Below are 9,575 nucleotides of genomic sequence, written 5' to 3'. Positions count from 1 at the left end.
TATATATTTTTGTATACATACAAATATATATCTGTATACATATAGATCTATTTTTCTTTTTAAAAACCATTAATAGACTCATGCTTGGCTAGTTGTTGTGTGCAAAGCTTTCTTCACTTAATATGGCATCGATATCTTTCCATTTCAGTTCTGTTGGATACTTAAATGGTCCCCCAGTTGATAGACATTAGTTTGCTGAAATAGTTTATGATGAAAAATAAGGTTGAAATGGATGTTCATTGTATTAGTCAGGGTTCTCTAGAGTAACAGAACCAATATGATCTGTTTGTGGGTGTGTGTGTGTGGGTGTGTGTGTGTGCACATGTACAGTTGACCCTTGAACAATGTGGGGGTTAGGGGTACCTACCCCTCAAGCAGCCAAAAATCTGTGTATAACTTTTGACTCCCCGAAAACTTAATTGCTAATAGCATACTGTTGACCAGAAACTTTACTAATAACATATCAATTAAGACATATTTTGTATGTTATATGTTTTATATACTGAATTCTTTTTTTTTTTTTAGATACAGGGTCTTGCTCTGTCACTCAGGCTGTAGTGCAGTAGCATGATCATGGCTCACTGCAGCCTCGACCTCCCAGGCTCAAGCGATTCTGCCACCTCAGCCCCCTGAGTAACTGATATTACAGGCACACACCACCAATGCCTGGCTAAGTTTTTATTCTCCAGAGATGGGGTCTCATCGTGTTGCCCAGGCTGGTCTCGAACTCCTGGGCTCAAGTGATTCTCCTGCCTTGGCCTTCCAAAGTGCTGGGATTATATACGGTATTCTTACAATAAAGTGAGCTAGAGAAAGGAGAATGTTATTCACAAAATCATAAGGAAGAGAAACTGTTTACTATTCATAAGTGGAAGTGGATCATCATAAAGGTCTTTATCCTTGTCTTTATGTTAAGTAGGCTGAGGAGGAGAAGGAAGAGGAGGGGTTGGTCTTGCCGTCTCAGGTCTCAGAGGTAGCAGGGACAGAAGAAAATTCTTATACACATGGACCAGCACAGTTCAAACCTGTGTTGTTCAAGGATCAACTGTATACATATTGTGATGGTTAGTTTTAGGTGTTAACTCGATTGGCTTAAGGATGACCTAGATAGCTGGTAAAGCATCACTCCTGAGTGTGTCTGTGAAGGTGTTTTCAGAGGAGATTCCAGTGTGCGAGTCAGTGGACTGAGTGACCCGTGAGGGTGGGCACCATCTAATTGGCTAAGGACTGGAATAGAACAAAAAGAGGAGAGAAAAGTGTTTCCTCTCTCTCTCCTGGAGCTGAAACACTCTCCTCCTTTTGTCCTTAGACATGAGAACTCCAGAATCTCAGGTCTTGGGACTCTAGGATTTATACGGGCATTCCCACCAACTCCTTTATCCCTCTGCCCCCGCCTTCCTTTCAGGCCTTTACTCTTGGACTGAGAATTACACCATTGGTTTCCTTGGTTGTGAGGCTTTCAGACTTGGGCTGGGCCATGGTACCCAGCATCCCACGCTACCCAGTGTCCCATGGTCTTCAGTTTATAGACAGCCTGCTATGGGACTTCTCAGCCTCCATAATTGTTATGTGAGCCAATCCATCTATCTATCTATCTATCTATCTATCTATCTATCTATCTATCTATCTATCTATCTATCTATCTCTCCTCTTGGTTTTGTTTCTCTGGAGAATCCTGACTAATACACATATGTATAAAAATCTGTGTGTGTGTGTGTGTGTGTGTGTGTATTGAGAGACAGACACACACAGATATTTATTTTAAGTAAATGGTGCACATGATTATTGAGGCTGGCAAGTCCAAAACCTACAGGGTAGTTGTGAGGCTGGAGACCCAGGGAAGAGTCAATGGATGTTGCAGTTCAAGTCCAAAGGCCTTCTGCAGGAAAATTTCCTCTAGCTGGGGGGAGGTCAGTCTTTCATTGGTTTCAAGCCTTCGCCTGATTGCATGAAGTCCGCGAACATGGTGGAGGGCAGTCTGCTTTACTCAGAGTCCCCTGATTTAAATGCCAATCTCATCTCAAATCACCTTCACAGAAACATGCAGAATAACGTTTGTCCAAATAGTGGGATAACTTGGCCCAGTTAAGTCGACACAAAATTAACCATTACATTCGTGAACACATATCTTTGTGCAAATATATAAACTTTTACATGAACTAGATTTCTAGCAATGCAATTGTTGTTTCAAGAGATATGAACAATTGTCAAATTTGTGGAAAGATATTGCTACACTATGCTTCTAAGGGGCTACAGACTAAGAGGTGCAAACTCCCTCCAACAGTGTATGAGCGTGAGTTCGGGCATGTGTGAACCTGGCCACTTTGAATACATGTGCCTCTAAATCTCTGCTTTGTTTCTGCTTCAAGGCCTTTATACAAACTCCTTTGCAGCCTGGAACTCCTTTCTTCCCCACAACATCCTTTGCTTAGTTACTCTCCTACACAAATTTATCTACCTACACCCTCACCTAAATTAGGTCAAACTCTCCTGTTTATTTTTTATTTTTTGAAAGGATCAAGCATAATTTTATTTACTGAAAAAACTGTTTCAGCTTTGCTGAGGTGTAATTGACAAATAAGATTTGTAAGGGCTGGGTGAGGTGGCTTACGCCTGTAATTCTGGCCCCTGGAAAGGTGTGGGTGGGAGGATCACTTGAGGCCAGGAACTCAAGGCCAGCCTGGGCAAGGTAGGGAGACCCTGTCTCTATGAAAAAAATGTAAAAATTGGCCAGATGTAGTGGTATGCACATGTAGTCCTGGCTATTTGGGAGGCTGAGGAAGGAGGATTGTTTGAGGCCAGAAACTCAGGGTTATAGTGAGCTATGATTATATCTCTGCACTCCAGCCTGGGCAACAGAGTGAGACTCTGTCTTTTTTTTTAAAAAAAAAAAAAGCATACATAGGTGTAGGACATGATTTTTTGATACACACACGCGTGCACACACACACATTGTGGAATAATTACAACAATCAGGCTAATTAACATACCCATCATCACATAGTGACTTTTTTTTTTTTTCTGGTGAGAACACTTAAGATTTACTTTCAGCAAATTTCTTTTCTTTTTTTTTTTTTTGAAATGGTGTCTCACTCTGTTGACTAGGCTGGAGTGCAGTGGTGCGGTCTCGGCTCACTGCAACCTCTGCCTCCCAAGCTCAAGCAATTCTCTTGCCTCAGCCTCCTGAGTAGCTGGGATTACAGGCACGAGCCACCACACCTGACTTATTTTATATATATATATTTTTAATGTATATATTATATATATATATTTTGTATTCTTAGTAGAGATGGGGTTTCGTCATGTTGACAAGGCTGGTCTCAAACTCCTGACCTTAGGCAATCTGCCTGTCTCTGCCTCTGAAATTGCTGGGATTAGAATGTGTGAACCACTGTGCCAGGCCACTTTCAGGAAATTTCACGTATATAATACAGTATTTTCAGCTACAGTCATCTTGCCGTACATTAGATCCCCAGAACTGATTGATCTGGCGTAACTGAAAGTCTGTGTTCCATGGCTGACACCTCCTGCTCGCCCACCCAATGCTCCTGCTTCATGCTCTTCCATACCATCCCCCTCTTCACAACCAGGGTCACCTCCACCTGCAACTGCAGGTTCACCTCTGTTCTCCAGGCACACTGGCCTTCTGTCAGCTCTCACGCCTATCAATCCTGTCCTGCCTGGGTCTCTGCATTTGCTGTTCTCTCTGCCTGGATCTCTTCCCCCAGTTCTTCATGAGGCTGACAACTGCTCATCCAAAACCTAGCTTCGAAGTCGCCTCGTCAGAATGGCTTTCCCGACCTGCCCATCCATCTCTGAACCCATTCCCCAGAGCCGCCGCAACAAATTACCATGAACTTGAGTGGCTTAGAACAACAGCAATTTAGTCACTCACAGTTCTGAAGGTCAGAAGTACCAAATCAAGGACTTGACAGAATTGTTTCCTTCTGGAAGCCCTGAGGGAGAATGTGTTCCATGCCTCTCTTTTACTTTTTGGTGGCTACCAGCAATTCTTGGCATTCACTGGCTTATAGATGCATCACTCCAACAACCTTCGCCTTCATCTTCACATCACCTCATTCCCTGAGTCTTCTACCTTTATCTTATCTTATCTTTTTTTTTTTTTGAGAAAAGATCTTTCTTTGTTGCCTAGGCTACAGTGCAGTGGCATGATCACAGCTCACAGCAGCCTTGAACCCCTGGGCTTAAGCAATGCTCCTGCCTCAACCTCTGGAATAGTTGAGACTATGGACACATGTCGTCACGCTGGGTTAATTTTTAATTTTTTTGTAGAGACAGGGTCTTGCTGTTGCCCATGCTGTTCTCAAACTCCTGGGCTCAAGTGATCCTTCTGCTTCGGGCTCCCAAAGTACGGGGATTATAGGTATGAGCCACTGCGCCCGGCCCCTTTCTATTCTCTTCTAAGGATACTTGCCATTAGATTGACATCCCAACCAGGGAATCTAGGATGATCTTATCTTGAGATCTTTAACTTAATCATACCTGCAAAGCCCCTTTTCCAAATAAGGTCACATTCGCAGGTTCTGGGTGGACATATATTGCGGAGGCCCACCATTAACCTTACCTATACACTCTATCACATTATCTTCTTTCATTTTTTGATGTTCAGAGTAATTACACATTTGAAATGATCTAGTTTAGTGATGTTTTCTAGTTGCTGGTTATCACTCATTACTGGGTTTTGAGTGTCCAGTGGGCCTTGTCCAGTGGGCCTGGACAAGTATTTAAAAATTTTAGATAGAAATTTATTAAAAAATGACATAGAAAACATGAGAGCCTACCACATTTAATAAGAGTGATGGCTGAGACTATTTCCATTGATACTGCTTCAATATCAGGACTGAGAGCTGAGACCACTTGGCTTAATTATTTGTTCCAGGGAAATCTTGTCCAGGAAGACAAGGTGAGAGAAGAATGTGGAGAAACTGGAACCTTTGGGTACACTGGGTGGGAAGGTAAAATGAGGCAGCTGCTGTGGAAAGCAGTGTGGTGCTTCCTCACAAAACTAAGATTTGATTACCATGTGATCTAGCAATTCCACGTCTAGGTGTATACCCAAAAGAATCGAAAGCAGGGTCTCAAAGAGATACTTGTTTTTATTTTTATTTTTATTTTTTATTGTTTTTGAGACAGAGTCTTGCTCTGTTACGCAGGCTGGAGTGCAGTGGCACAATCATGGCAGGTCTCAAACTCCTGGCTCAAGTGATCTGCTTGCCTTGGCCTCCCAAAGTACTGGGATTACAGGTGTGAACCACTGAGCCTGATCTCAAAGAGAAAACTCACGTTCACACCAGTATTATTCACACTAACTAAAAAATGGAAGCAACTCAGGTGTCCATCAACAGATAATAGATAAAGAGAGTGTGGTATATACACACGTGTTAGTCTGCTCAGCTTGCCATAAAATACCTTACATGCCTTAAATACCTTAAACAACAGAAATTTACTTTGTCACAGTTCTGGAGGTTAGGAAGTCCCAAGTGAAGATTCCAGGCAATTTGGTTTCTGATGAGGGCTCTCTTCATGGCTTGCAAAAGGCAGCCTTCTTGCTGTGTCCTCACATAGCCTTTCTTTGGTGTATATCCATGGGAGAGAGACCACAAGCTCTCTGATGTCTCTTCTTATAAGTACGCTAGTCTTGTCCAATCAGGGCCCACACCTGTGACTTCATTTAACCTTAATTACTTCCTTATATGCCCCATCTTCAAATATAGTCACACTAGGAATTAGGACTTCAACATATTAACTTTGGGGGAACATGAATATTCAGTCTGAAACAATACACAATGGAAACTTATCTTCAAAAAGGAAGGAAATTCTGACACACGCTACAACATAGATGAAGCTTGAGGATCATATGAGATATCTAGAGTAAGTGAAATTCATAGAGATAGAAAGTAGAAGGGTGGTTGCCAGGGCCTGAAGGGGAGTACTGTTTAATGTGTAAATATTTTGGGTTTTGCAGGATGCAAAGAGTTTGGGAGATGGATGATGGTGATGGTTGCACAACATGTGAATGCATTTAATGCCGTAGGACTGTACACCACTTTCAGTTTTACATTTATTTATTTATTTATTTATTTATTTTTTATTGTTCTTTAACAGATCTCAAGTGGGATGCTTTCACTTCTTTTGTGTATATACCCAGAAGTAAATCCATTTGCTTCTTTTTTATAGCTTCTGGTTCTTTGCTGAAATTTTTCATTTTTCATGTTTTAGGAGGACTTGTAATTGATAGTTGGAGAATTTTTATGTTGGCTGCTTTGAAATCCTTGTCAGATAATTCTAACATGGGATTCATCTTCTCAGTTGATTGCATCTTCTCATTCAAACGGTCATTTTTTCCTGGTTCTTGGTACGACAGGTGATTTATTTATTTAGTTTTTTGAGACAGGGTCCCACTGTACTGCCCAGGCTTGAGTACAGTAGTGCAATCTCGGCTCATGGCAGCCTCTATCTCCAAGGCTCAAGAAATCCTCCCACCTCAGCCTTCCAACTAGCTGGGACCACAGGTGTGCACCACCACACCTGGCTAATTTTTGTATTTTCTGTAGAGACGAGGTTTTGCCATACTGCCCAGGTTGGTCTCGAACTCCTGGGCTCAAGCGATCCACCCACCTTGGCCTGGGAAAGTGCTGGGATTACAGGCATGAGCCACTGTGCCCAGTGACAGGTGGTTTTGGATTGTAAATTAGATATCACATTAGGATACTCTGGGCTCTTTAAATCTCTTATTTTAGCAGGCAAACATCCTTTTTAGGTTTGGTATGGAGGTCCTAGCCACTTTTGTGGGCTGTGGTTCCAATGACAGTTTGATTTTCAGTGTCTTAGAGGCCTGCTTGGTTTTCTGTGCCTCTGGGGCTCCTGCTGGTCTCTGCCCACGCTGCCTGAGCGGGTGGAAGAGGGGAGTCTCAGGCCCACAGGGTCAAAGAGGCTCCCAGAGCCAGGTTGCTCATCCTGGCCATGTCCCTCTTACAGTTCTTGCCCAGATGTGGGGAAATGGAGTCTTAGTTCCACGGGGACAAAGAGGCTCCTGTAGCAGGCTGCTTGCTCTGTGTGGATGGGTGCCTCTTGCCAGTTCCTCCTGACTGCTTTGGCATGTCTTGGCAGGGGAGAGGACTCTTGGGCCCAGCAAATGCTCACCCTGGCTGCTTAGTGTTGGTGGGACTTCCAATCTGTCCCCCAGCTGGTGGTGTTGGACTCCCCTGATGTTGTCAGAGGTCCTGTTCAGTCTGGGGGAGAAATGACCATATCTGGGCTGATTTCTGTATCAACAGTGTGGGTTGGGAAATGCCAGGTCTGGGTTGGGTTTGGGGGGAATATAATATGCCCTCCTGCTTTGTTGTTCCTCCAGTCTTGGGGCCCCAGACCAGTTTGCCTTCTTCTTACTGTCTTTCAGAGTTCTCTCTTGGTTGCCTCTTGTATTGTTTCCAGGGTTTATAGTTTTGCTTTGAGGGGAGAAGTAGGGAGAAACTGTTCTGTGCCACCTTGACCCACCAGGTACTTTGAGCACTGGCACAGTGGTGAAGCTCCAGGGTACCCATTCCTGGATTCATGTCTCTCAGCTGGAAGAACACAGACTTTCATCCTCTGCCAATTAGACAGCCATCGGAAGATGCTCAGAGTCCTCTAGAAACAGACGTAACAGGAAGAAAAACAGCTACATGAGACTGAGATCAAGTAGATGACATGTGAAATAGACAGCTTCTACTCCAAATTCCAAATCAAAACCTCACCTTGCTTTTCTTTTTTTGCCTTTTAAATCTTCTTTGATATAGTCTAGTCACTCTGTTCTCCATTCTTTGCTCATTTACTTGAAAGTAAAGATGGAGATAACTTTTTTTTAAGAGATAGGGTTTCACCGTCACCCAGGCTGCAGTGCAGTGGTGCAATCATAGTTCACTGCAGCCTTGAACTCCTAGGCTTAAGTGATTCTCCTGTCTCAGCCTCTCAAGTAACTGGGACTACAGGTGCACATCACCACATTTGGCTAATTTTTAAATTTTTCTGTAGAGACAGGGTTTTGATATGTTGCCCAGGTTGGTCTCAAGCTCTTGGCCTCAAGTGATCCTCCTGGCTTGGCCTCCCAAAGTGCTGGGATTACAGGTGTGAGTCACTGTGCCTGGCCAATAATCGCTTTTGTTAACTTTTTTTCTAGATTTATGAATTTTGTTGCTTATTTCTGGGTATGATATTAATAGGTGGTTATAAATAGCTCATTCAACAGCCAATGTTCAAAGAAAAAAATGATTGCTATGTATGTTTCTAGCTTTGTAGGCTGGTCACCTCATTATTCCCCATTCCATACCCTGAACAAGTGGAACACCCTTTCAGAGACAAGAACTTGGGAAAAAGACTTCCTTAAAAACTTTTCTGAAAATTGCTATAATCATAGACCCAAGGAACAGCCTAATTCACCTCATGATGTGGTTCCCAAGAAAGGAGAGAGAAAGTGTCCAGGAAGACTAGAGCCAATTCTGAGACCCAAAGGCGAGACTGGCAAGGGCAGGAGAAGTCACATGTAGTTCTCCATGCTGGAAGGAAAGTTCCACTGGCCATGCCCAGCCAATCCATGCTGCCTGCCTCTCCTTGGTTCCTCCTCTTTCTTTGGCTCAGAAAAGGAACTTGTTATTTGCCAAGTAATCCCAGCATGGAGAATTTAAGATGGCTGTAAATTATTTAACATTCTTACATCACAGGGTCTAAGTCCCCTTCTCTTGAATCGGGGTTCTCTTTGCTATTGCTTGGATCTATAGAATACAGCAAAAATGATGCTGTGTGTAATAAGATAAGGCTGTAAGCCAGGAAGAACCGACTCTTTTGCTTTAGGGAATTCATCTAAGCCAATTTATGTGGACAGTTTGCTGAATGAGCTCTCCCATCTGGATAATAGATTGCTCATCTGGGAAAACAGCTTGCCTATCAAACAGCAGTTTCACTGATTGAGACTGGTTTTAAGACCCTTGCCTTGAGGCGTTCACCAATCCTCAAGTATTATGTCATGAAATGTGCCCAATCCCAATCAATTTCTGTCTTGAAAGACCTGCCTTGAACCATTTGAGCCCAGATCCCAATAATATACATTTCCTTTCCTCGCCTTCCCCTTTCTGAGATACTACTAAGGTTGTCAAGGTGGTGGTCTCCATGACTGCAGAACATCTAACAAAGTTAGCTTTGCTTGATGGCTGGTTTTTTGGTGGTCTTTTGAGGAGCTAACAGGCTATGAGGTAAGCATGGTTTTGTAAAACTTGAGTTTCCGTTTTATATAGGTGTGTCTGTGTCTGTGTGTGTACTGAGAAGTGATGTAAAATGAATCTCAGCTGTGGGTGATAAGCTGGGTTGGTTCATTGTTGTCTTCTCACACTAGAATGTAAGCTGAAGACCACAGAAATGTTGTCTTCTCTGCCATACCCCCAATGTTTTGAACAATTTCTGGCACACAAATGTCTTTCTCTCTCTCTCTCTCTCTCTCTTTTTTGTTCTTTGAGACAGAGTTTCGCTCTTATTGCCCAGGTTGGAGTGCAATGGCATGATCTCAGCTCACGGCAACCTCC

The 9,575-nt window shown here is 43.1% G+C and overlaps 1 protein-coding gene across 1 annotated transcript in view; it reads right to left on the bottom strand.

Annotated features, from left to right (window-relative positions):
* The window catches only part of CNEP1R1 (CTD nuclear envelope phosphatase 1 regulatory subunit 1), a 46,432-nt gene that overhangs the window by 36,249 nt on the left and 608 nt on the right, over window positions 1–9,575 (bottom strand). The window lies entirely within an intron of this gene.

Source organism: Mandrillus leucophaeus, unplaced genomic scaffold (assembly GCF_000951045.1).
Source record: "Mandrillus leucophaeus isolate KB7577 unplaced genomic scaffold, Mleu.le_1.0 Scaffold348, whole genome shotgun sequence".
Lineage (NCBI taxonomy): Eukaryota > Metazoa > Chordata > Mammalia > Primates > Cercopithecidae > Mandrillus > Mandrillus leucophaeus.
Note: the sequence above shows the minus strand (reverse complement) of the source record. Positions and strands in the feature narration are given on the sequence as shown.